Source organism: Mus musculus, chromosome 4 (genome assembly GCF_000001635.26).
Source record: "Mus musculus strain C57BL/6J chromosome 4, GRCm38.p6 C57BL/6J".
Classification (NCBI taxonomy): Eukaryota; Metazoa; Chordata; class Mammalia; order Rodentia; family Muridae; genus Mus; species Mus musculus.
Window position 1 is genome coordinate 23,484,778 of NC_000070.6, and position 26,785 is coordinate 23,511,562.

The 26,785-nt window shown below is 36.3% G+C and overlaps 1 long non-coding RNA gene and 1 pseudogene across 2 annotated transcripts in view; one reads left to right on the forward strand and one right to left on the reverse strand.

Annotated features, from left to right (window-relative positions):
• Positions 1 to 26,785, reverse strand: part of Gm31085 — a 45,624-nt gene that overhangs the window by 15,830 nt on the left and 3,009 nt on the right. The window contains exon 3 of one of the 2 annotated variants that reach the window (XR_881154.1): positions 9,806 to 9,920. This is a non-coding gene — a long non-coding RNA (predicted gene, 31085). Of the gene's footprint in view, positions 1 to 9,549; positions 9,921 to 26,785 lie in introns of those variants that run through there. The other variant, XR_390441.2, reaches the window with a different exon arrangement.
• Gm11888 (predicted gene 11888) lies at positions 487 to 1,242 on the forward strand (annotated as a pseudogene).

A 26,785-nucleotide genomic window follows, 5' to 3' on the forward strand; every position in this document is an offset into this window, starting at 1 on the left:
ACAAACATTAGAAGAGAGGGCTTCTTCTTTGGGAAAATACCAATGGCAGATGACACCTGTGCAGCGAGAGGACCCAGAGGACCTGGAGACCCAGGATTGGAAGGCTGCAGCTGCTTCCACGGGGGATTTAGCAGCAGTCCTTTATTATTATTATTATTTTAGATACTTTCTTTACTTACATTTCAAATGTTATCCCTTTCCCTAGTTTCCCCTCCAAAAATACGCTATCCCCCACCTCTTCTTGCTCACCAACCTACCCACTCATGCTTCCTGACCCTGGCATTCCCCTGTACTGGGGCCTAGAACCTTCCCAGGACAAAGGACCTCTCTTCCCATTGATGACCGACTAGACCATCCTCTGCTACATATGCAACTAGAGCCCTGAGTCCCATCATAGCTTTGGTTGTTGGTTTAGTCCCAGAAAACACTAGGGGTACTGGTTAGTTCATATTGTTGTTCCTCTTATGGGGTGCACACTCCTTCAGCTCGTCAGAAGTCGTAGGGCCATGGTTGTGGTCGAAGCCATGGTCAAGGCCGAGGGGCTTGTGGAGGTAAAGCTGAAGACGAGTGGATCCCTGTCACCAAGATGGTCCTCCTGGTTAAGGACATGAAGATCAAGTTCTTGGAGGAGATCTACCTGTTTTCCCTACCCATTACGGAGTTTAGATCATTGACTTTTTCCTGGATGCATCCCTGAAGGATGAGGTTCTGAAAATCATGCTAGTGCAGAAGCAGAGGCATTCGTCGCTATTGGGGACTACAATGGTCAAGTTGGTCTTGGTGTTAATTGCTCCAAAGAGGTAGCCACTACCATCTGAGGGGTCATCATCTTGGCCAAGCTTTCCATTGTCCCTGTGCAGAGAGACTACTGGGGGAACAAGATTGGCAAGCCCCTCACTGTTCGATGCAAGGTGACAGGCTGCTGTGGCTCTGTGCTTGTGCTTCTCATCCCTGCCCCCAGAGGCACTGGCATTGTCTCTGCTCCTGATCCCAAGAAGATAATGATGATGGTCAATATAGATGGTCAATATAGATACAATTCAGCCAGAGAGGCTGCACTGCCACCTTAGGCAACTTTGCCAAGGCCACCTTTGATGCCATCCCCAAGATCTGCAGTTACCTGAACCCCAACATCTGGAAACAGACTGTGTTCACCAAGAGTCCTTATCAGAAATTCGCTGATTGTCTTGTGAAAAATCAAACCAGAGTCTCTGTTCAGAGGACCCAGGCTTCAGCTGTGGCAAGGAACTCCATATAAAACCAAAGACACTGAAACTTATAGAGGAGAAAGTGGGGAAAACTCTCGAAGATATGGGCACAGGGGAAAAAATCCTGAATAGAACAGCAATGGCTTGTGTTGTAAGACTGAGAATTGACAAATGGGACCTCATAAAATTACAAAGCTTCTGTAAGGCAAAAGACACCGTCAATAAGACCAAAAGGCCACCAACAGATTGGGAAAGGATCTTTACCAATCCTAAATCAGATAAGGGACTAATATCCAACATATATAAAGAACATAAGAAGGTGGACTCCAGAAAATCAAATAACCCCATTAAAAACTGGGGCTCAGAGCTAAACAAAGAATTCTCACCTGAGGAATACCAAATGGCTGAGAAGCACCTGAAAAATGTTCAGCATCCTTAATCACCAGGGAAATGCAAATCAAAACAACCTGGAGATTCCACCTCACACCAGTCAGAATAGCTAAGATCAAAAATTCAGGTGACAGCAGATGCTGGCACGGATGTGGAGAAAGAGGAACACCCCTCCATTTTTGGTGGGATTTCAAGCTTGTACAACCACTCTGGAAATCAGCCTGGTGGTTCCTCAGAAAACTGGACATAGTACTACCGGAGGATCCTGCAATACCTCTTCTGGGCATATGTCCAGAAGATGTTCCAACTGGTAAAAAGCACACATGCTCCACTATGTTCATAGCAACCTTATTTATAATAGCCAGAAGCTGGAAAGAACCCAGATGTCCCTCAACAGAGGAATGGATACAGAAAATGTGGTACATTTACACAATGGAGTATTACTCAGCTATTAAAAAGAATGAATTTATGAAATTCCTAGCCAAATGGATGGACCTGGAGGGCATCAACCTGAGTGAGGTAACCCAATCACAAAGGAACTCACATGATATGTATTTACTGATAAGTGGATGTTAGCCCAGAAACTTAGAATACCCAAGATACAATCTGCAAAACAAATGAAACTCAAGAAGAATGAAGATCAAAGTGTGGACACTTTGCCCCTTCTTAGAATTGGGAACAAAACATCCATGGAAGGAGTTACAGAGACAAAGTTTGGAGCTGAGACAAAAGGATGGACCATCTAGAGACTGCCATAACCTGGGATCCATCCCATAATCAGCCTCCAAATGCTGACACCATTGCATACACCAGCAAGATTTTGCTGAAAGGACCCTGATATAGTTGTCTCTTGTGAGGTTATGCTGGGGCCTGGCAAACACAGAAGTGGATGCTTACAGTCAGCTATTGGATGAATCACAGGACCCCCAATGGAGAACTAGAGAAAGTACCCAAGGAGCTAAAGGGGTCTTCAACCCTATAGGTGGAACAACAATATGAACTAACCAGTACCTCTGGAGCTTGTGTTTCTAGCTGTGTATGTATCAGAAGATGGCCTAGTCAGCCATCATTGGGAAGAGAGGCCGCTTGGTCTTGCAAACTTTATATGCCTCAGTATGGGGGAACACCAGGGCCAATAAGTGGGAGTGGGTGGTTAGGGGAGTGGGGGTGGAGGGTTCAGGAAACTTTTGGAATAGCATTTGAAATGTAAATTAAGAAAATACCTAATTAAAAAAAAAAAAAAAACAGGTTCATTCACAAATAGCTGAGGTTGATAGCACTTGGAGGAAGCCTGTGGGAAGGTAAGATTGTGTATTGAGTTAGCCTTGACAGAAAATGCTGTGACTTGGATATTTGTAGCACATCCTGTCTGGAGTTCACTAAGAATCCATGAAAGTCAGCTTGAATTACAGGCACATGATCTTTAAAACAGAGATTGTACAAATACTGCACCTCATGTATGTCATTATCCTTCATCAACCCAATATCCACATTGCTAGGAGTAAATGTGGTAAATGATTTTAATGGAGCAGAGAAGCCCACCATTAGTATACTAACTGAAAATAGACAAAGATACAGGGTAAGTATAAATACATGCTTACATACACACAGCTCTTTGACATTCTAGATTGTAGGACAATACATATGGAGGGTAATACATCATATCAAAATAGTTTTTAAAGATTCATTTTATTTAGTTGTATGTCTGTGCATATATATGCAAGATACAGGAGAGGTTGTGCACAGAGGACAGTAGTTAGATTTGGAATTGTATTAAACCAGTAAAAAGGATCATGTATGACTAGTTGTCACTAATTCATAAAATATAAACTAAGATTTGTTATAGCACCTACTATCACAGAGAATAATGAAATTACTTACTCATTTAATTAATTACTACCTCGGCAAAGGATTGCTGAATCTACATAGTTAGAGATATAGAAATATATAAAACTATAGAGAAAAACTGTGTGGTACTTAAAATGTCTGAGCTTCCTTGGGTAACTCTGGAAGCACTTTTCTAACTTGTGACCCCCTAAAGGAAGCACAGACTGGAACATGATGAGAATAAAAAAATGAAGTGGACCTTTGGTCGCTACTGAGAACTTATGTTTATTTAGGAACCTATTCTCTCCATGCCTTCACAATCGAAGATTCTGATGTTCTTCCTTTCTCACGTTAAATCAATTCTACTGTTTAACTCCTCCTCATAGATTAAACAACATCCAACCCAAAGCCCAACATAGCTCAACCTTCAAAAGTATTTCATATGGTCTCCTACATTTGCTTGAAAATAGGCAACATAAGTATGTTTGAAAAGTATTGTGGACCCACCCTTCACATCTAGGGTTCGCCAAGATACCTACTGTACTTTTGACCTCTGCCTCCACAGTGTCTGTAAATCAGACAGAAGACAGAGACATTTTCAGGTCCCTCTTCTAGCCTTAGCAGAATGTACTAGAATTTTCTCAACTGTGATGGACTCTGCTTGTTCTCTTGTAAAGTCTCCACCTATTGTTAAACGAAACCCATGATTCACTCTTCTGTAGTATGATATACCAGAGTTGTGAAGGTTAGTGATGGGGTCAAAATATTTGTCTCTAAATTAATGAAGGCTATAGAGGTAAACTTAGAAGACTTTTAGGTTGGAGATGTCTTTATTTTGAAATATATGTATATTCATAATGAGGCATCATTGGGTTGGGGTCCAAGGCTGAACTCATGATTTATGTTTAAAAAATATTTTATTAATATAGGCAATAGATTTTTAAAATATATTCTTAATATGCCTGCATTATAACCTCTATCTATCACATGAAGATAGATACAAAATCTTCCACAGGGGTATTTATTAAATCAACAGTTAAACACTTTCTGGTTTTGGAGCATTTGGGAATTCAGATCTTTAGATTAGATATTGTCATCTACTGGTTAAATATGTTTAACCCAATTGTCATGTTTTGGCAATTTGAGAGCTGCTCTCCTTTGAGAAGACTCATTATTTTCTTACTGGAGGACCTTTACAAATGCTGGGGGAATGGAGCAGGTGGCATGCAGGCTCGTCATCCTGTGTGGGCAAGTCTATGGTGAAGACCTACTGGCGTCTTCCAGAGGTGATAATTGCTTAATACATTGTTCCCTGAGAGACTTACCTTTTGCAAACCAACAAATAATTAGATGAGGGGAACAAGTGTGAACAGTTGTACTTTTCCCCAGTAAAGTCATCTTTTGCTCTTCTCTTATCTCCAATGTGAGCCAATAATGAAGTGAGTGTAAAGTTAAAAAAAAAAAAAAGTAACAGCATTATTACAGTAGAAAATACTGTTCTAATGGCTCTCTAGCCATGTGTGAATTCTTTTACTTATCACGTTTTCATTACAATGGGACTAGATGACCATCCCAGGTCTTTAATTGTTTTCTGGAGCAATACATTAAGTGTGTAAAACTATTAAATTGAAAGTATTTCTACCTTATTAAACCCCTGTGCCGTTATATAGAAACATTTTCTGTTTTATTTATTCCACAAATAAACCACTTTCATAATTGCTTCTGAACTTGAAGGAATGATCCAAATAAGAAAAACTGTAATGAAAATATTGTTCAACTTATTTCATGAGTGAAAACTAAAGCCATTTACCAGCAACTTACGTTCAGTTTCCTTGATTGGATAATAGTTACAGAGAATACTATAAATATTCATTCACAATAAATAGCAGTACGATGAGGTTATTTTTTTTGGCATTTAGAATCCTTTCTTTGTGTCATTTTCTGTAGTCTTAAAGTAATTTTTTTTTTAAAGCAGTGCATTCTAATCTGCCCCTCATCTGCCCTCACAACCTAGAGAAATTATCTCACACTTTTCTCCAGAGAGAGTAGCTACAAAGGGTTAAAGAAAATCCACCCTGACAATGCTACAAACAATTCTCTCCCTGTGTGTTGGTTCACTGATCCACAGGGCACAGCAGATGTTGTGTCTGGTAGTAAGAAGGGCCCAGGAGGTGTGGGCTGTCAATCACACGTTTGCTGCCTTTTTTCTCCTCTAACTACAGGCTATGCTATGGATATAAAATCCAACCAAGACAATCTGCCTCAGCTGGGGTGTATGAGGTACCAATAACCCTGGCGGAGGTGTCAGGAGCCTTGCTGGAACTTGGGTACCCTGGTGAGCAGACACTTTGCAAGTTAACATGATTCTGAACGCTCTCCACTCCTCTACCTCAGCAATTAACACAACTGGAAAATCACAGAATCAAAACGCTACAAAGAATCTCACCAAAGTTGCCCTAAATGAAGCAAAGGCTAAAACAAAATATTGGGTTACACTGAAGAAAATGTCGAAGTTTCAAGTGGGGCAGGGACTTTGGCTATCGAATGAGAGAAGGTGGAAAAACAGAAATATTATCAAAACATTTTCTCAGAACATCCGTATGGAAAATTTCTGAATTCATAAAAACAGCCCCAGTCTACCCTCACAGATATGATGCTCTGCCTTTGGGAATAATGAATCAACATAATTCAAGCAAGAATTCACAACTCAAATTTGGTCAGAGGATTATATCAGAGAAGGTTTGTTTATTAAAGGGCATAATATTAGTCAACAAAATGTATTGAATGTTCAAAATTTACTCATTTAACAAAATTTAGATATTTGTCAAAAATGAAATAATAGGCTGAGCTTATCAGATGATAAAAAAAAATCCCATCTAAGTGACTCCATACAAAGCTAGCAAGTTCCCTGACTTGCTTTATCCTAATCATGTTTGTTTTTCAACTTATGTTGCATTAAGATATTTCCTAAACTTTTATTTATAATTTTATTAAATTACACTTATTTTTTCTGAGAAAAGAGATCACATGGTATTTCTAGAAAAACACATAGGATACCAGAGAATATGTATATTTGTTTAAGCAGTTTAATGTTTTTTTTTTTTTTTGTCTTTGCTTTGAAATTCAATAATGCCATCAGCATGGAAGACCTCTCAGAACCCAGCACTTCACACAGTGCAAGCTGCTTTCTGTTATGAAAGACCAGCAGCTGTGGCTCCCACAGATACCCTTAAAGACAGATAGAATAAAACACAGGGCGGGGATAGGTCGACACAGGAGCATGAAATGGACTAGATGAAGCCCCTTTGTCACAGCCAAACAGACTATAAAGTTACTATAGTAACATGCAGTGTTAAACTCCTCAAGGATTGAGTTAACCTTCCTCAAACAAACAAACAAAAATGAGCCCCCCCCCCAAAAAAAATCCAAAACCAAAAAAAACAAAACCCAAAGGTTAACAAAAAACAAATAATGATCACAATCATGCTGTCCAAATATTGTTCACCAAGTTATTTTTGGTTTCATTTGGATAGACAAGGAAATAAATACATGTTTTAATTTTAGGAAGTAACCTTAGAGATTCACAGTATGGGAGGAAAATGCAATTTTGAATATCCCCAATAAATACAATTATCTGTGTGTGCAGCAAGAACACCTAGGCCACAAAGGGAGGAAAATTAAGCAGTAGAGTTCTTAAACCTTGTGTTTTTTCTTCTCTATTTACCTTCCTTCCTTGTTTGTTCTTTCTTTCCCTTTTTCTTTCTTCTTTTCTTCCTTCCTTCTTTCTTTCTTTCTTTCTTTCTTTCTTTCTTTCTTTCTTCCTTTCTTTCTTTCTTCCTTTCTTTCTTTCTTGACATGTTCTTGTTTTTTTTTTTTTTAATGCATTTATCAAAAATTTTCCGGGTGCAGAGCATTTAATTGTCCATAACTCTGGATCCCATTCTACAGTCAAAAAGAAATCTGCAGGCTTTTCTTACCTATAGCTGCAAAGTTTCTAGCTTTCTCTGTTTTAACCTTTCTCAGAGATGATTTAAGATTAAAGATGCAATAACTGTAAAGTATGAATTGTTAGAAACAAAAGTTTCTATTCAAGCACAGAAAGAAAAAAATCACAAATAGAATTCTAATTTTGAAATTGCTTTCCCTGGTGGGCTGGATCAGTGATGTAGGGTAGGTGTGGCGTCCTGATTATCCCTACTTCCTGCACAGTACTGCCTGTCTCTGGTTATGTATGATTACCATCTATAAATGCTGCAGGTAAAATCTTGCAAGCTCTTTGTTTCACCCAACACTCCTTCTACTACTCCTTGTGCACACAGTTTCTTACATTCACATTCTAGTCTCTTTTATTTTAATTGGTCCCCATTTTTGTGGTTTCATTTTCAAATATTGAATTTAAGTCTGAAACATCAGTGAATCCTTTCAATAATAAATAAACTTTAACATTCACGTTCCTTGGATTTAGGGTTAAATTAATGGTCATGTGAATTTTTCTTCTTGAAGGCTGCTCTACTGATCTGAAAGAGTTAAGAGATGTTCCCTTGCCCTTAATTTATGCCATGGTGTTAGGCACCAAGGCAGGCTGGACTCAATAAGAATATTTTTAGTGGGATTTAGCTAACAGTGTGAGACATACCTTTAATGGATTTAGTTTGGGTAAACAACCTTTGTCTAGACAGCCCAAATGTCAGAGGTATTGGTGTTCATTTTAAGTGGTAACTGCTAGGTAAATAATTTCAAAGTTGCCTTTCATTATTCATACTGATATTTTATAAATTAAGTTTTTCCATTATCAAAAGACTAGATGTACATTATCTGCAGTGGTTTTTAAGCACAGATGTTTTTGTCGATCACTACTATCATTAGATAATATAGGAATAGTTAGGTATTAGATTGCCTCATTCCTGATGAAAAAATGTTAAGGCTGCTTAAGAAACGTCAGTATGAAGAATATAGAAAGCAGAGTTAAAAGAAGAGTGGATAGCAGAGTTTTGGAAAAAGTAAAGAGCACAATTATTTAGATATAAAAGATAAACAATCAACAGAACACAATACAGGAAGGCATAAAACGTTCATTTTGTGTGAAAGTTATCTTACATTAAACTTATCTTACATATCTCTGCTTATAAGAAATAAAAATAAGTACTCTAAGACAGTTGTGTCATTTTTAAAGAATGGAACAAAATTTAGTCCATTTCCTTAAAGAAAACAATGACTTATCTTTTTAATAACTAAATATACTATAATCTAAGTTTTTAAATTTTATTTATGGCTATGTATTTGTATCTAATTATGTTAAATGTACCTATAAAACATCTTGTTTGTCATAATATTTGCTGGAGACTCATTATAAAGGGATGGGGAACAGAGCTGAGCTTGGAGAAGAGTCGCACATCCAAGCATCTATGTCACCACAGTGAGGACTCTTCCCCCAGATTATAATCCACTAATTCATTCAGATTTCAATATTTTAATAATTCATGCTCCATGATTGCTTGGTTCTCTATATTTTCTAAAATTATAGAAATGAGTAATACAATGTATTCTTTATCTATAAAGCAGTAAGTGTATAATTTTATAGGAAAAGTAAATTTTAAAAATCTTACATGAAAAATGGGTTTTAAAAATTGACTAAGTGTGGGTAAAGGGTGTCTTTGCAAAACTTTAATTCTAAAGAAAATGTGATTATAGCATTTAGTACAGGGCAAAGTTGTTACTTTTACATAAAGCATTCAATTATTTATGCATGCAAATTCCCGTTCTTCATTGCTTTAATTTTGTTAAAAACAAGTGTCATCTGAGGTTGTACTTTTTTACTTATTGTTAACATTGGAAACTATTCCACAATACAAAATAAATGGGATATGGGACTGAAGGCAACAAGTATTGTATTAAATATTGCCTTAAATGAGAATGCATTGTGGGTAATCCTATTTATATATTGCATAATATATTATTTCTTTTGATTATGCCTTTTCTTCCAGAGTACATTGTACATTTTACTGGAAGGGCTATGAGGTTCAAACTAGTAATTAGAAACCTGAGGCTCTAATAATTTGACAAAGATACTAAGTCTGCTCCTTTGTATAAGTTGTTCAGAGAGAAGAAAAAAGTAAATGGATTCTTTGAAAATAAATTAGTTTAATTCACAAATATTCACAAAAGAGGCAATAGTTCATCTGGACCTATCCAGCTATTTTCATTCAGAGAAGCAAAGGAAGAGAGAAGACATCACTAAGTCATGTTGTCAGTGCTATCAGCCGAAATGTTTGTCAGGCTGTTGCAGTTGCTGTAATTTTCACCTCAGGTAACACAGAGAGTTGTGGAAACTTCATGGGTGCAATCAATGAGAATCCATAAAGTTCAAGCATCCTCCTTACCACACTGCAGGACCACGCAAGGGAGGTCTCAACGCTCCATCAGCATCTTCTAGGTTGTGGTTCAGACACCACTGACCATTCAATCAGAGCAGCATGGCCACCCCTATCTGATTCTCTGTAGGAATAGGAAAGGGAAGGATCATGAAGTACTGGCAACAATCATTAAAACAATTTCCATACAGAACAAAAGTGTTTATTTTAAGTGTGTTTATTTTTATTTTATATATATGATTATTTTGTCTGTATATACGCATGTGTCTCATGTTGCAGTGTCCACTGGAGATCAGAAGAGGGCATTAGATATCCTGGAACTGGTTCTATTGGTTCTAGGGAAGCTGTCATAGGTACTTATCACCAATACAAGTTCCTTTACATGAGTAGCAACTATTCTAAACTGCTGAGCCATCTCTCCACCCTCAAGATAAGTGTTTTAATGACCTTATAAATTTCAATACATGTTCCCTGACTTCAAATGGAAGTCCTCTGAGAAGAAGCCACACCACTGCACTCCCCACCCCCATCCCCATCCCCACACCCAGTTACATCAAGTCACTACAGGCCTATGTTTGTCCTTTCCGACTGATGCCAGACACTGCAGCTCAGCTAGAACAAGATACACAGGGACAGCTCCCACGTCAGTTGTTGGGGACCCTTATGAAGACCAAGCTGCACTTCTGCTACTTATGTGCAGTGGGTTTAGGTCAAGCCTATGCTTGCTCTTTGGCTGGTGATTCAGTCTCTGGGAAAGCCAAAGAGTCCTGGTTAATTGATTCTCTTGGTCTTTCTGTGGAGTACCTGTCCCCTTCGGGTTCCTCAATCCTTCCACCAATTCTTCCACAAGATTCTCTGAGCTCTATCTAATGTTTGGCTGTGGGTCACTATATCTGTTTCCATTGGCTGCTGGGTTGAGACTCTCAGAAGACAGTGATGCTAGGCTCGTGTCTGCAAGCATAACAAGGCATCATTAATAGTGTCAGGGATTGGTTCCTGACCATGGGGTGGTTCTCAATTGTGGAAAGTCACTGATGGACCATTCCTTGAGTCTCTGTTCTATCTTTCTTCCAGCACATCTTATAGACAGGACACATTTTATGTTGAAGGTTTTGTGGGTTGGTTACTGTCCTTATACCTCCTCCTTATACTTCCACTGCCTGGCTATGGGAACTGGTCACTTCAGGATTCATATTATTCACTGCTTAGAGATTCAGCTAGAAGAGCTGCCCCCATAGCACCCTGCTTCCCTGCCCCCCAGTCCTAGGTCTCTGGCATGTCCAAGAGATGCCCCCCTCTCTCTACTGATTTTTGTTCTCTTTCCCCAGCTCTCCCTACACCTGATTCCTCCACCCTACCCTGCTTCCTATCCCACACAGTTCCCTCTGTCCATCCACCTTCCATATATTTCTTATTTCTCCCTCTGAGAATGATTCAACCATCCTCCTGTGGACCTTAATATTATCTGGCTTCTTGGTTCTATGGATTATAGTGTGGTTATCCTGTACTTTATGGCTAATATAACCACTTATAACTAAGTACATATTATGCATGTCTTCTTGGATCTGAGTTAACTCACTCAGGATGACATTTTCTAGTTCCATATATTTGCCTGCAGATTTCATAGTGTCCTTGTTTTTAATAGCTCACTAATTTTCCATTGTGTAAATGAACCACAGTTTCTGTATCCATTCTTTGGGAGAGGGACATCGAAGTTGTTTCCAGTTTCTGGCTATTATGAGTAACATTACTATAAACATAGTTGAGCAAGTGTCCTTGTGGGATGTTGGAGCCTCTTTGAGGTATATGCCCAGGAATGGTTTAGCTGGGTCTTTTGGTAGAACTATTCCCAATTTTCTGAGAATTCACCAAATTTATTTCTCCAGTGGTTAAGTGCAGATAAGAGAAATTATAGTTATATGTATATACTACAGTTGCAGATATTTTTTCTGATGCTCCTCTTAGTTTCTCACAGAAAGGCAGCACTTCTGCTTGGACTTGGGTTCCAGCAGTGGCCATGGTTCCTCCATAGTGTTGTGCTGGTTGAATATCTTGAAGCTGGTGTCTGCATTTGAGATCCTGGCTGTGCTCATGCACCATCCCTTGTGGCCACAGCTGTGGATGCTGGATCCCCATAGCTCCCTCAAATTAACATATTTTAAATACTGTAATGTCCATATTTGTTTTACATGAAAATAACCTAGTATCCAAAGCCTATTATTTGGTTTCTTAGTATGATTATAATGTTTGGGCTGAGAGGTTGGGTAGCAGGGAATAATACATGCTGTACAAACATAAGTATCAGAATTCAGTCTTAAATACTATGGGTAAAATAAAAAGGAACTTCTGTGTCTCTCAGTAAGCCAGCACTGTCAGAGCCCAGATATAGGGATTGCTGGGGCTATCTGGCCACCAACCTCATTGAGAGACACTATCTCAAAAAATAGGATGGTGGTGGTGGGTTGGGGGGGTGGCTATAGGGTAGGATATAAGACTTCCTCTGTTCCCTGTGAGTACCTGCACACACATACACACATGTCACACAATCAACACACACCCTTTGTCTCACAAACACATACACACAAAAATCAATCAAGTATTCAATCATGCTAGTGATCTTTTCTGTTTCATCTTAACAAATTTTCTCAAAAGATGAAGAATTGAAAGGAAGTGTCAGTGATACTAAACACTAAAACATTCAGAGGAGGCTGTGTTTCTTTTTGCTATATAACAACCTGTTCCTTGGAGGTTGTATTTGTACAAAAGATCTTCAAATAAACGCATTTAAATTTACAAAATACTTAAAAATAAAATACTGCTTAAATTAGATATGAATTCCCAAGTTTCACAAATGTCTAAAGTATATAAATTAATTGAGCCTATATCTGCTTTGCTCAGTCTTTACATTCTTTTCAGTGATTACCATTGGTTCTAGCATGCAATGTTTGATGTTTACTGAATGTAAAGATAGTGGAGTTCCTGAATTGTGCAACATTTTCTATGGTTTTATAAGTATACGAACAGAAGTCAATCCTCAACTTGAGATAAGTTAGATATATTTAAATCTGATGCGGAAGGAGTGCCAAGAGCTTGGTACTCACCAGTGTAAAAAGTGTATGGAATGCACAGATACCATTTGTATTGTGTTGTTTATAAATTAGTGCTCTCCGTAGATTTATTACTTAGTTCATGTCTGAGGAAAACCAGAGGCAAATATTTAAGAAAAATATAGAATATTTATTATATATCATATATTTTATATATGATATATAAAATTAAATAATTCATAAGGGACTTTTCTGGGTAAAAATTGTTCATTGAAACACCCAAAACTCAAGATCAATGAAGTTGCATTCCACCTTTTCATGGTACTGAGATTTATAACATAATGAGACACTGGCCATAGTCACAAAAACAATGGCTTGCCAGGTTCATGTCATTCTCTTTGTAAGCTAGTATTTTCAGAGGCAGCACTAAAACTGTGACAGATTTGATACTGTTGCAAATAGGAACTTCTGCTAAGTTTAATCACCCATGATGCAATGGTTTTGCTTATATGCATATTTTGAGTATCTCTCTGATGGAATCATGAGCTCAGCCAGCCTGGAAACGGGAAAAAAAATATATGTTTTGCTTTTTTAGGTGTTTGGCAGTGAAATGTGAATTGTTTGCAAGTTATTCACTGCAGCCTCTGTATGAAGATACAAATAATCTGAATGTTTAAGCAGGCACTTCAGCAATGCTGAATTAAGAGAAAAACAGTATACTTTTCTGTGCTGCTCTAGATTAGCTCTGCTCTCTAGCTATCAACTGCAATTTTTCTAATATCTCAGTCTACCAAGTTCTGAACGTACCATGTTTAACTCTGACCTACTTCCAAGTCACTTCTCCAGTGTTTAGGAACCAGGGAGGACATCCTTGAATCTAGAGTCACACTGATCTTTTGAAGTCACTTCTAACGTCTGGGCATTCTGAACCTCTCCAATTTTTCAGTTATGAAGTATCAATAACAATCTTCAAGGCTACATGATTAGTTATGATACTGTAAATATTTGCAAGAAGAATTTGTGAATGTGATTCCTCTCTCCCAGAAGTGATTCAATTAAAAGTCTCATTCTATATAGTCAGCAGGATATAAAAACATATTTATTTTTCTGGTTTTACTTTGTAGTATAGCTTTTTAAATATTTTAGACTGTTACTTAGACATGGTTTATACAGTGTAAAATTCATTTTTCTTTCACAACACTAGAAACTCACACTTATCTCTGACTGAATGTGTGTGTGTGCTCCAACATGCATAGGGAACACACATATGGTGATTTAGAGAACACGTTGTGGGAGTTAACTATGGGAGCTCAACAGTGAGTCATCAGGCTTGGAGGCAGGAACCATTATCAGTTCAGTCATCTCTAGGGCTCTACTTTGACTTCTCAATGCCTCTGAAGACATTTCTTTTTTTTTTTTTTTCTGAGTTTAAGTCCTACAACCACACCATGTTCGTGCTGCTGCTCCTAGATGGACTGTTCCCATGTGACACACTGTGCCTGTGATACTATAGTGATACACACTTAATTCTCTCAATTATGGTTTATACTTCTTGCTTGGACACTACTTCCCTGTTCTCTAGCTACTTTACTCATAGAATGTTTATTGACAATTGCCACAGCATCAGGGGAAATAAATTGAATAATGTGAAATGCTATCTGTGAAATACATTTATAGCCATTTTTCTTATAGTGTTTTTAAAATATGCCCATGAATACTGAGTTTGTTTGTAGAAAAAAGTCTGTTAAACTGTTCCACAAGAAGGGTAAAACTAGTCTATAAAACATGGATGGAGTTTTAAGATAGTGTACTATGCTTCTATGAAAGTCTGACAAATACATATATTAGTCTAAAGATATAGGTAAATGCTCAGATTCAAAGACTACTATTTTCTGACATTTAAATCTGCAATTTTTATATTGGAAAATGCATTGATTTTTTTAACATCACAATATCATTTGAGAATGTTATTTTTATATTTCCGTTATAATTTCACACACATACATAATATATTTTTATCATAATCAGCATTCTCCTTCTCTCCTCTTAAATCTGCCCTCTCCATAATTTCATGCCTTTTGTACTTTTTAATGGACTCTTTGACTTGAATTTGTGACTTCAGCAAATTTTAGGTGAAACACTGGAGCAAGGACAACTTACCAGGAATACCAACCTTTGAAAAAACTCTCTCTCTCTCTTCCTCTTAGCAGCCATAAACTTTCAAAAGAGCTCTTCTACTATCACATGCAGAAATGTTGACTATCTTTGCCTTGTGCCTAAAACCATACCTGTTGGAAATTCACTGAAGCAATGGTCCTATCATTTCCAAATGAAAGTTTTTTGCTCCAGTCCTTCCCAAACTCTAGCTCTACATTCCTTCTGTTCTCTCTCTCTCTCTCTCTCTCTCTCTCTCTCTCTCTCTCTCTCTCTCTCTCTGTGTGTGTGTGTGTGTGTGTGTGTGTGTGTGTGTGTGTGTGTAAAATGTGTACATGCTCTCTTGCTCTCTTTTTTTTTTCCTAACTGGGCTCTTATTTATATTTTTGACATTTCCATGGAAATATTTTTAGATTACTTTATCTTATAATACTTGTGTCCTTATTACACAAAACATCAGACCATCAGAGTCATGTGACCACCTACAATGGCCTGGTTCCTGCCCCATGAATAACTATTTAAGAAAATGCTTTTTAGATAGTTTTCTTTCTTTTTTCTTCAGATAACTCTAGTTTGTGTGTCAAGTTGACACAAGACAATCCAATACACCTTATAGCCTTACAAATAATTAAAAGAAAAGTACCCTACAACCTAATTCCAGAATGGGATGATATTCTAGTTTACATAAGCCTCATATAGAAATAGAAGTCTAAGAATAGAAGTATATGTCTAAGACTGTTGATGACATTTCTCTGCAATAGCTTGAAAGAGAAGCTTCCAGTACTATGGAAGGAATGTACCTATGTTTCCAGGTCAGCACCAGATTGATTTCTCTGTGTTCTGTGATTCAAATATATGATGTTTACAGGAATCGGGTCTCTCTGTCAAGTTTTGGAGTGTAGGAAGGAGCAAAAGCAATAGCCTGTTATATATGATAGTGTGTGGGGCAGATATGAGACCTGACTAACCAACAACTCAAAATGAGGTAACTGATATCTAGCACAGTTCTTGTTATTTTATTATTTTATATTTTATGGTATCTAGAAGGGCTATTGTTTCCCACAGTATAGACTATTTCCTCTTAATCTCCTTTTCTGTATGCATCTGTATATATTTTAAGAAGCTTCTAGACTAGTAGGATTTCATACAGCAGTTTTAGCAGACATCAGAGTTAGCCATCCCTCCCTGTATGCACCCTGAAACATGACTTCCCATCCCCTAACCTATTTAACAAAATCTTCCCTTCACTACCTATGTTTTGTTTTTCTTCCTTTCAAATCCACCCATATGGACCTTTATTCATTTCCTGAGTTCTCTTTGTACTCAAATTTAAACAATCATTAAATGACAAGCAATGCCAGTGTTCATGTAAGGAGAATGAAATGTTCATAAACTGTTGGCAGGTATGGAAACTGGTAAAGAAACTTTGAGAATACGTTTGGAAGTTCCTTAAAAAGCTAGAACTGGATCTACCATATTATACAGTTCCTGAGCATATTTACAAAGGACTCTGTCCTAATATGAGCATTCATATTCATTACTGGTCTTTCTATAATAACCAGAAAATGGAATCACACTATATGTCCATCAAGGTCTGAACTAATAATAAAAAAATACATGTATAAATGGATAGAAGTGAAAAAAGCTTATTCTAAATGAGGTAACCTCTACCCAATAAAATAAACACTGATCATTCTTTCTTAAATGTAGATGATAGCTTTGAATATTTCCATATGTGTGTTTAAACTGTGGTGCCCACAGTAGTCAAGGAACTAACTTGCCTTAAGTGTAGGGTTAAATAAAAGTTAAAATAGTGTAGAGTTCTTAAGTATGATGTGAAGATTCCTCCTGCCATAAGTGTAATTGCTAGTTTTAATTTTTTTCTTAATTTCCAGTGTCATTTACAGACTGTGCCAATATTGTTTTTGTCAGCATTATTGTTCATGTTTCTGAAAAGTCAGAGATTATAGAATAGAAAATAAGTAGGTTCTTTAGGTGCTCAGAACATGACTCAGAAAAAAAAATGATTAATTTGTCTAGTATGTGTTCACCAAGTCAGTGTCTACAGTGACTTGGTGTCATTGCATTGTCTGTGAATGTCATTGTCTTTCCACTTGAATGTCATTGTCTTTCCACTGAAATTCCAAGCTGATTGCAAAAAGGGTATGTTTTTGAGACTTCTAAAAATAAGTGAAATGATTTAAAAAGTACATAAGTCAGAATTCCTTCCAGGTAATAGTACAAAATACTACAAGAATTATCTTTGGTCCATTGCTTAGCACAAAGATGCCAGTAGATCTGGCATGCTAGGATTGGAGTTTGCAAAGAGACTAATGTTGGCTACAAGTGTGGATGGGTTATTCCTGTCGGACCACAAAATTTTTGCAACAAAATCTTAGGAGATTTTTGATAGTCATTTGTAGAAAAAGACTATGATAAAGCAAACAGATTTTTAAATCCTGATGAAAATATTTTTTAAAAAATGTATTTAATGATACTCAATATATCTCCAGGCCCCCAAATATCTCTATTTGTGTTTTGTAGTTCTTAGAGTAAGAAATCATAAACATTCCAAATAATATTTAAATTTGTTTCCCAAAGCAGATTGTAAATTATGGGTAAGAGACATATGAAAATGAAATTCACACAGATATCTCCTGTAATAAAAAATCAATTTTTACTACATATATCAACCCAGGCAAATAAACACATTTGGGAAATGAACCTCATTCTTTCTATATAACCCAATTCAAATATAAATTTCACTATTAAAATTTTATTATATTAACTCTATGCTATGATGCACTTTTCTTTGTGTACCAAGATTGTTTTCAAGTTCTGATTAATTACTTATTGTCTTAGTCAGGGTTTCTATTCCTGCACAAACATCATGACCAAGAAGCAAGTTGGGGAGGAAAGGGTTTATTTGGATTACACTTCCATACTGCTGTTCATCACCAAAGGAAGTCAGGACTGGAACTCAAGCAGGTCAGAAAGCAGGAGCTGATGCAGAGGCCATGGAGAGATGTTCTTTACTGGCTTGCCTCCCCTGGCTTGCTCTGCTTGCTCTCTTATAGAACTCAAGACTACCAGTCCAGGGATGGTCCCACCCACAAGGGGCCTTTCCCCCTTGATCACTAATTAAGAAAATGCCTTACAGTTGGATCTCATGAAGGCATTTCCTCAACTGAAGCTCCTTTCTCTGTGATAATTCCAGCTGTGTCAAGTTGACACAAAACTAGCCAGAACACTTAACAAATCAGATTTATATTATTAAGAATTAATAAGAGTATTATAAAGTAGTTTTAAGAATTTGTATGTATCCTTTATTATTGTTATCATTATTATATCTTTATTTTTACAGTCCAGTCCATATTCCCGTCCTGTTTCACACTCTGACAGTTTCTCATACCATTCCTCCTTCTCTGTCTCCAAAAGGATCTCCCCTTCCCCTAACCCCCTTCCATATCCTCCTCCTTCCTGGGGCCTCGAGTCTCTCAAGAGTTAGGTGCCTCATCTATCATGTCAGGGGCCTAATATCAGCTAGTGTATGTTGTTTGATTCTTGGCTCAGTGCAAGAGATCTCGGGTGGGGGGTGTCCTTTTTTGTTTGTTTGTTTTTGTTTTGTTTTGTTTTTGTTTGTTTATTTGTTTTTAGAGACAGGGTTTCTCTGTATAGTCCTGGTTGTCCTGGAATTCACTCTGTAGACCTGGCTGACCTCGAACTCGGAAATCTGCCTGCCTCTGCCTCCCAAGTGCTAGGATCGGGGGTCCTTTCAATTAGGAAGTATATAATTTTGCCACAGGTTAGACTTGATAGAAATTCAAGGTTACCTAAATCTAACTACTATACCCTGTAGAACATTGCATAATTGCATGCATATGTGACTTTTTAAAAAATATTTTAAAGTTTATAACACACAAATATTAACTGTTCTCCAAGCACAACTTAGATATTGTCAGTTCATTTAATAATACTAATACACATTTTAATTTACAAGTCACTTCACTACCAACATATTTAAAAGTTATCTTAATGATAATTTCAATAAAATTATTATTTTATTATGTTTTTTAATATTCTTATAGTAAGGAAACTAGTTTCACTGACATTGAGCACTGGATAACCATTGTGCATTCCCTTGGGAAGAATATTTTCCTTCTCAGAATTCCTTAGTGGCTATAGATATGAAAACATAAATACTAGTAACATTATAAGCAGGCTGGATTTATGAACTTGGGAATTTATATGTATAGACATATACTATTTATGTGATAATTAATACAAAATGCATCATGGATTTAAAAGAAGATCAAAGAGGGGTATGTGGAAGGGTATGGAGAGAGAAAGGGACAGGGAAAATGGTATAATTATATTATAATCTCATAACATAAAAGGAATAATTAGGGTTTTTTTTTATAAAACAGTTTTTCTGCATCCAGTTCAAGAGTTGTTTTTTGTCTTTTGTTGCTGTTTGCTTGTTTTGCAATTGCATTAAGTTATTTACAACAAATCAGTTTTGAATCAGAGAAACTTAAAGAAGAAAACAATGGCTCTGGATTTCATTTATGTTAAACTTTTTCCCATTGTGATGATTCTCCCACCATTTAAAACACATCATTGATGATGTTCATACATATAATACAGGAGATACTGTCTGTAGACTTTCTATCAGATTCATTACAGTTGTAAAACTTTAGCAATAAAACAAAAATGAACCTAGACACTAGAAGCTTAACATTCTCCATTCAGTTAAACAAAATTCACATATATTGCATATAAAATCATAGTAAATTAGTTTTAAAATATAAAAACAAGAGTTGTTAGTGTGTTGGTAGGTTATGCTTATTCTATTACACTTACCAACAAAAAGATTCGTCACAAATTTGTTGATTATGCTAACACAAATGTTCTGAAAACAACACTAGCTTGCTCACATCTTTGAGTTTTCCCCATCTGCAGGGAGGGGTATGGGAGAGGAGACATCTCTAGAAAAGCTACTTTGTTAATCTTTGAAACAACACTGCTTTTTATTCATTTGGATTTTATTTCATTCTTGTAGGCTTAACATCTCACTGCATGAACAAAGAAAATACCATGTGAAAAGGGCTTCAGGCTAGCTACTTCCAAAAGGATTCAACCTTCCAAGTGCTATCAATATCAGCCGCACACCCACACAGTTAGCACTTTTGAATACATTTACTGAAAACCATTAATAAAGCAACAGTCTTACTCTGGTTCTTAACCATGTGTCACAGTGAAATAAGTTCATGTAAATCTGTGAACTGCACGACAACGATCAAATTAACAGTCATTTCAAGAAAAAAAAATGCCCCTCAGGCTGAAAAATAATTAGTAGTCTCTCACTATCTTTTCTCCTAATAAAAATCACGATATTATTGTTGACTGTGCTAATAAAACACCTCCCGTGACCCTGATGTAGCTTGATGTAAAATGTAAGGACTGTTCTATTGTGCAGCCTCACACATCTTTTATTGAACATTTCCATTTGGCTCTTCATCTGGGAACACAAGGGCTCATAGACGCTGAAGAACTTTTGTTACAGTATAATGCAACCCTCACTTGTTTGTTACTGCAGCTAATAAAACACCTGCTTTAAAATTCATTATCATTAAAATCTAACTTTTAACTCCAAAGCTGATACTTAGACCTATGGCTGTGGGAAGGAATAAGAGCAAGAAACAGAGAAATCAAACAGGACAAACCCAGTTGGTGCATAAGCAACACACAGCTATCAGAAACACTGCTGTAACATAATTTCCAAGATCTTGATACTTAGAAACATTAAAAATTTCTTCAACATATTTTGGAGGCATGACTTATCTGCTGTAACTACTTTCTGTATTATTTTGCACTAAACAGTATTGTAGGTCCTTTAGGGACAGAAGAAAGTAGATATATATTTTTCTCTTTAATTTACCAAAGACGGGAGCTGGTTAGTTTTGTGTGTGAAAGTGGACAATAAATTGGGTACTACTTGTATAAACACAAAATTCTAATAAATTCAGAAAAACACTGAAGTATATTAATCACAACATTGAAGAGTTCCTACATATCAGTAACACAATTTATGAACATTCTGGTTTCAAGAACTGATAAGACTTAACTGATATCTTTGGATGTATGATGATGTGAGCAAGATAACGTCTTTGCTTGGGATCCAGGGGAAAAATTCACAACATAATCAAATGCAACAAAAGCCAGGACATGACCAGTTTTCCTAGTGATGATGTACTCTGAAGAAAATATGTTTATTGAATTTTGGAAAACTTTTAGTATAGACCTTTTTTTGGCATGTAATATTTATATTTTAATCCCCAGTGCGTTTTTATTGGTTATTTTATTTATTTACATTTCAAATGTTATTTCCCTTCCTGGTTTATCCTCCCCCAGCAAGCCCCCAATTCCATCCCCTCTCCCCCTGCATCTGTGAGGGTGCTCCCCCACAACCCACTCTTTCTCTACAGGACCAAGGGCCTCTTCTCCCATTGATGCCAGATAAGGCAATTCTTTGCTACATATGCAGCTGGAGCCATGGGTCCCTCCATGTGTATTCTTTGGTTAGTGGTTTAGTCCCTGGGAAATCTGAGGGTCTGATTGGTTGATATTGTTGTTCTTCCTATGGTTGCAAACCCCTTCAGCTCCTTCAGTCCTTCCCCTAACCCCACTGGGGTCCCAGTGTTCAGTCTGATGGTTGGCTGTCAGCATCTGCATCTGTATTGGTCATGCTAGACCTTTTAAGAAATGTGCAATATAGATGATACTAAAAAAACAAACCTACAACAAACAAAACAAAAATGGGTATTTCAGTTGTGCATGTCTCCCCCAAAATATATAAGTTTTAAGGTGTTTTGTATCTTTGGCAGCTTAACAAAAATTGCATATAAATTAGAAATGAATAGTAAGCAGTATGCAATTGGATAGCAAAAATAACTGTCAAAATTACAGGAAAAAAATTGTAGCAATTTCTAAAAAAATATATAAATAAATAAAAATAAAAATAAAAATGCCCCGTCCCTAAACAAAGGAATTTGTATGCTTTGCTTAAATTTTTTATAAACCTCACATTTTCATCATTCTACTTAATACCTACTTAAGTGGGTTTGCATTGAGTGCTATCTTATAAACTATTTTGAAGGTCTAGTAGACTTGGAAATATCAGATTTTGCCAAGATAAACATTTGTAGGACTCTAATGTGGTCAGGAGCACTTGAAACTCTCTGGAAAGAAGCACACACAATCCAGTGGTTGATGAGCAAAGACAGGATCTTGGGCCCTCTCCCAAAAGAGGCTAGATGCTGTGTTCTTAAGGATTCAGGGAGATATTAGTGCAACTATACGGTGATAGAGCTTAAACTCATTTTGACAGTCTCACCTAGTAATAAAGATAAACCCTTACATTTAGGTGCTTCAGATGACATCAAGTTCACAAACACTGTCACTATCAGAACACATCAAAACATTATTTCAATAAGCAGATGGAGATAACCGATGTCTATAATTTCTCTGTTTTAGAGAAAAATCTATGATTTAATATAATGACTGACAATCTCTAAAGAATGATTTGCTTTGCTCCCATTTCTAGACAAAGTCCAAAAACCTGGCAGTCCCATTGGTACCGATTTGGGAATTTGACTAAGAGTGAACAGCATCCTAATGGTGTGTACATGGAGAAAGGTATCACATCTTGAAACAGGAAGACAGAGACAGAGTTCATAGCCCCTACTTCTTATCCAAAGGCATCTCCAAGTGACCTCCACTAGGACTCACATCTTGAGATTCTCATCTCCCAGCACTGTAGACCAAGCTTAAAATAGACAAGACCTTCAGATAAGAAAATATATCCAAATCAAAGAACACTCTTTTGGAACTTTGAGATTCTTTCATGCCTTATGTTATACTCTTTTTTACAACAAAGCAATGCTAATACTTTGCAGAGAATGATTAATTCCTGAATAAACTAGTTAGTGCCTAAATGATTCTATATGTTTAATTACTAAATATGGTATCCACCAATATTTTTCAGCATGAAGTGAACTCCACTGAGGTTTCCCTTTCTCGCCTTCCCACCATCTTCCTTTCCCTACTTTTAAATACTGAAGCCTAATTAAAACGAGTCAGGCAGAGATGCACCATAGCTTTAGATATTACAAGCTGTTAGGTTTCTGAATAATAAGCACACCCTTCTCAATATTGCTTTTGTATATAAAGTACATGGGTTGTTTTGACAAGCCATTTCTACTCTCTGAGTTTTATAACTTTAGTTTCACAAAAGTGATTTTTTAAAAAAAGAAGAAACAGATGCAACTGTCAAAGCAGACCAAAGGAACTATGCAAAAAGAAAAATACATAGTTTTTTTGAAGAAGCCAAACTTATAAGTTTGCTTTTGCATTCAGTTATCTCTCTCCAGAAAGGTATGGCTTTATGTGAAAATGTTCATTATGGCAGATAAAATGGAATAGACATTATATAATTATATAATAAATAAATAATAAAATTAAGAATACTACCTCAACTATAAAAACAAGTTAAAAAAAAAAAGGTTTTTTATAAGGTGTCACTCTGCTCCTAGCCATTCAGTCATTGTTTTCTCTCCTTTTACATTCTGGATTTGCAAATGCTGACCAAACTGGAAACTCTGTGCACAGAAGTTTTATATGGAGCAAGCAGTATACAGTATAATTTAGAGTTAAAATAAATCATCACAAAGCCTGGTAACATACTGCAGATCTTAAAGTGATTTGATTGGGTTCAATTTAAAGTGTCAAATTGATGGACCATTTGCGTTTCATCTTATAAGAAGTATCTGTTCCGATTATTTGTCCATTTTAGACTTAATTACTTTTTTCCACTCAGGATCACAGTTACTGGTAGAGTTCAGTATTATATTTCTCTAGCCTTAGCCTCCTGAGAGTTAGATTACTAAATCACAATTAGTTACATGATTTTGTTGCACTAGTTATCATTCTATTTCTTATATTTTTTGCATAAAAACCCTTTGTGTGGGAATTTTTGACAAATATTTTTTTACTCTATATGTTGTCACTTCAACTATTGAATGTATATCCTTTGTTATGCAAAAGCTTTTAAATATGATAATCCTACTTTGAGATAGCAGGACAATGTAAATCAAAGCTATAATGATATAATTCCAATTCTTAGTTAGAATTCTTATTGTCTTTTGATAAATGTAAAAAAATAAAGAGTCACAGAAATGTATAAATCAATAAATTCTCAGATACTATCAGTAGGAGAGTATAGACTAATTTAAATTACACGTGCACAAACACACACACAAATAAATCAGTATAACACAGAGATATTTTAAATGCCAGTATTTACTATAGCTCTACTCAGAATAGCCAAGACTAGGTGTTCATTAATAGATGAACGATTAAGGAAAGATGTGCTACATAGTATTATTTCATGATAAGGAAAAATTAAAATATGCCATCCATATAATGAATAGAATCAGAGTACTTTCACCAAGTGAAAAAGCCACAATGACAAATAGTATAGGTTTGTCTTGATTTGTGGTAAGTAAAAATTTGATCTGAATGTAGATTTACTAAGGTTCCAAAGAGTGTATTTGAGATGAAGGAATAAAATGGAAGTTGGGTTTCATGAGTGCCTGCTCTATGATGCATAGAATATTCAAGGAACTCAACTAATATTTACAGTCCATACATTTTAAAGAAAAGTAAAAATAAGTTTTTTCATCTCATATGAGGTTTCTTGAGTATGAATTTGATAATGGTAGTGAATAATTCAAAACCAATATACATTTAAGAATGAAAACTCCTTTCAATATATACACAAAAATAACTCCTAGCTCATGGTAGTAATTTAATAGAAGAAGAATAAAGATAAATAAAAATGCACACAAGCACAATCCTTCCCTAAATGATTCAATGATGTTGAAGTGAAGATTTTCTTAATTTGTCACTAAAAGGCAAAATTTTTATAAAATATGCATATGGATTGTTTTATTATTATCGCATCAGGTTTTTTTTTTTAATACAGAGAACCATTCATAGTCATACTGCTATAGAACTATTTTTTTCTCAACTGAAATAGTTTTTCCTAGATGTTTATAGGTGTCTCCGAAAAAATTTGAGGCTTGTATTATCTGAAGGTTTGATTGAGCTGAGCATTCAATGTGGCAGGAAGTACACACTAAAAGTCATGGGTTACTGAGCTAAGCCAGAAGACCAGCACCTCCACAGGGGACATTTTGTAGAACTCAGATTCCTCAACATATTCTTGCTTTCAGAAAGTATCATATACCCACAAATCCAGAAGGAAGTTGCAAAGGTCAAAATGACCTGATCATATGTATCCCAGGAAATCATATAGCTACAGGAAAAGCAAGGTGGAACATTCCAGTATGATTCAAGAGGAGAGAAATTGGATATATATATATATATATATATATATATATATATATATATATATATATATATGCAGGCCAAAAAGGAAATGGTGGTGGAATGGTGGTTATCTTTCACTATTGCAGCTTTGTAGTGGTTTTTCCCCTTTACACACACACACATACATACAAAATGGTGTCTCAGAATTAAGATTTTTCCAGAAGAAAAAAACAAAATAATTGATAGTACAAAATATTTTAAGTTGCTGTAAAAATGGCAAGTACTTGGTAAACTACGAAGCAAAATGGAAATATAATTGCCTTACTATATCTGCAGTAACCCAACTGTTACAGCAAGTGAAGGTTCATGGTCCTGATTACATATGGATTTGAATGGAATAAATACTCCCAAGTCTATTTTGCAGCTAAGGCTCAAGTTAAAATGGTAGGTGGTGTCTTTCACTTTTATGAGGGATGGAGAAGTTAACTTCTGCCTGAAGATACAAATTAAATAGATACTAAAATGGGATTATCACCCTGGGTCTTTGCCGTATTGAACATGTTATTCAGTAAACAATGCATTCTAAAAACCTATGGAGAAATTAGTGGTACAAACAGGGGTGTGGGCAAGGAGAAGAAATAAGAGATTGGGACAGTCTAGTGAGGAGCCTTCACTGTAAGTCACTCCAACAAAAATGTTTGGTCATCCTAACTTGCCAGAGTTACTGTGTCTTACAGTATCCACACTATGTTAAACACACACACACACACACACACACACACACACACGAAAAAACAGAACCTATGGAGAGTGGAGAGAGAACAATGGTGTGAGGTCATGGAGCAGGCTGCCAGTGGGGCACAGAATGGCAAGTGCTGGTGCATGGGAAACAGTGACAAGTGATGACAATGGTATACAGGGTAGACGAGAGGGGTGAGAATGTCCCTCCCTCGGCACTCACACCCCTGCTGCTGAGGAGGCTTTTGGGTATGTATAGAGCTGGTGGGAATCTGGGAAAGGGGGGAACAGCCATGTGCAGCAGATATGGCATAGTCTGAGTTTAAACAGAAAGCATGCCCATAGCAAAACGAGTTAATTAAAATTTTCAGTAAGGTAACAATTGAAACCCATTCTGCACAAATATATTTCTCTTTTTGCCATGGTTATAGTTCAGTCTTTAATATGGGAAAAATATTAGGAGCAACCACAACTTCATTTCTCTAAGCAGTGTTTAATAGTTTTAGGATGGAGATAATTTTTCTAAGAAAACACTTTGAAAAAATTATGAGTAAAGGTATATAATCGTGTTAAACACCACCTATTATGTTGGAATTCTTCTTTACAACTGACTTAAATATGTTACCAGTTAGAAAACCAATCTAGCGAATGTTGTTTA